General features: G+C 43.4%; 1 protein-coding gene across 1 annotated transcript in view; it reads right to left on the reverse strand.

Moving 5' to 3' along the window:
- Nucleotides 1-2,500, reverse strand: part of nt5dc1 (5'-nucleotidase domain containing 1) — a 34,390-nt gene that overhangs the window by 5,266 nt on the left and 26,624 nt on the right. The gene's annotated exons all lie outside the window — the stretch shown is intronic.

The following is a 2,500-nucleotide window of genomic DNA, read 5'->3' on the forward strand; positions in this document are numbered from 1 at the left end:
ATGAAATTCTAAAGTAAGAACAGGAGTTTTGAGGATGGATTTGGACTGTAATTAATGTGACTCAGGACTACAGTTTGCTCTGATCTCCATCACTGCACCTCAACATCGTTTATCTGTAATAAATAGTCATTCGGTGGAGTTTTTCCTTCACCACAGTCTCCACCGACTTGTTCATCAGGGACAAACTTACACTTATAAAGAACATCTTCATTTTTATCTCCACATTATCTGTGTAAAGCTGCTCTGAAACAATGTTCATTGTTAAAAGCTCAATACAAATAAACATGAATTGAATTGAACTTTAGTTTCCACAATCTTATTCTTCTTTCACTCCTCACTCTCCTCCTCTTCTTCTTCACCTCCAAAAACATCCTACAGACCACCATCCGATGCTGTCTAGCTACACTGTCCCCTACCAACACCTTACAGTCTCCAATCTCCTTCAGGTTGCATCTCCTACATAGAACATAGTCCACATCTCTACCGTTCTCCTCTTCATCATATCAGCTCCCTCTCACCCTTTACCAGTCATAGTACCAACATTTAAAGTACCAACCTGAACCTTCACTCTCCTCCACTTCTCCTTTCCCTGCTGTCTCTGTAGACGTCTTTCTCCTCTCCTTCTCCTCCTTCAGCCAACAGTAGCACAATTTACACCAGTACCCTGTTGGTTACTGATACCTGTGGTGGTCGTTGGTAATCCGGGCCTCGACCGATCCGCTATGAAATTCTGGTTTGTGATCCGTGTATTTGATGTGGCACATGTTTTACGCTGGACGTTCTTCATAACACAAACCTCCACATTTATCCGGACTTGAGACCGACACTGAGAGTCACCTGACTTGTGTATATATAATGACTGGGTGGCAGGTTCTCTGGACTGATGAGTGAAAATCTGAAATATCTGCTATAGAAGGAGGCAGGATGTTGGTTGCAGTTCTGGAGCGCTACAATAATGGGTGCCTGCAGGCAATAGTAAAGCATGGTGGCGGTTTCCTGCAGGTTTGGAGCTGCAGATGGAGTTCTGGTCAGGATTAATGGTGTACTCAATGCTGAGGAATGCAGGCAGATACTTCTCTATCATGCAGAACAATCAGGAAGGCGTCTGATTGTCCCCAAATAAATTCTGCAGCAGGACAACGACCTCAAACATGCCGTCAACTAACTAAGAACTACCTTCAGTGTAGAGAAGAACAAGGAGTCCAGGAAAGTGAGTTTTGGTCTCCACAGAGTCCTGATCTTTAAATTTAGTTCCTTCAAAAACTGTGTAAGTGTACCAAGATCTGATGATGTATCGCAGCTAAATAGTCTCACACCAAATATTGATTGATTCTTTTACTTTTGTTCATGAATACAAATTAAAAAATTTTTTCTTCTCATTTTAAAATCATTTTTCACAAAAGAATAAAACTTTACACGACTGTATTTCCCTCGCGTCTGTGTTCCCTTCTGGTGCTCCCTTTTAGTTTTGCTGTCATTGCTACTTACACACTAGCCTGAAGATCTTACACAAAACTGTGGAATAATATACTGAATAATGAACTACATCATTTTCAGTTTTCATCAGTCTCAGTTCCCCTCTGTTTTATACAGTCTAACCCCCCCCGACACACACACACACACACACACACACACACACACACACACACACACACACACACACACACACCACCAAAAGAGGAGCAACATCATATACAGACTTTTAATAGTGTAATAGTTGGATGTGTGCTGCCATCATGTGGTGGGGCGATGAAACTGCAGTATACATAAATAAATATAAATCTGTGTATAATGAAACAGTGTGTTTGTGTTTATGGCGAAATTGAAGAATCTCAGAGTAACAACAGCTCAAGACACTGAAAGCAGTTTGGGGCAAAACAGCTCCTGTTTCAGCAGAGTGGAAGACCTCAAGTGCCCTGAACAGAACATTTATCTCCTCAACCTCAAATTTTCTCACTCACACTGACCTGTCTCACACACACTTACCTGTCTCACTCACACTGACCTGTCTCACTCACACTGACCTGTCTCACACACACTTACCTGTCTCACTCACACTGACCTGTCTCACTCACACTGACCTTTCTCACTCACACTGACCTGTTTCACACACACTGACCTGTCTCACACACACTGACCTGTCTCACACACACTGACCTGTCTCACTCACACTGACCTGTCTCACTCACACTGACCTGTCTCACTCACACTGATCTGTCTCACACACACTGACCTGTCTCACACACACTGACCTGTCTCACACACTTACATGTCTCACACACTGACCTGTCTCACACACACTGACCTGTCTCACTTACACTGACCTGTCTCACTCACACTGACCTGTCTCACTCACACTGACCTGTCTCACTCACACTGACCTTCTCACTCACACTAACCTGTCTCACACACACTGACCTGTCTCACACACACTGACCCGTCTCACTCACACTGACCTTTCTCACTCACACTAATCTGTCTCACTCTCACTGACCTTTCT

The sequence above is a fragment of the Silurus meridionalis genome, chromosome 18 (genome assembly GCF_014805685.1).
Source record: "Silurus meridionalis isolate SWU-2019-XX chromosome 18, ASM1480568v1, whole genome shotgun sequence".
NCBI classification, from domain to species: Eukaryota; Metazoa; Chordata; class Actinopteri; order Siluriformes; family Siluridae; genus Silurus; species Silurus meridionalis.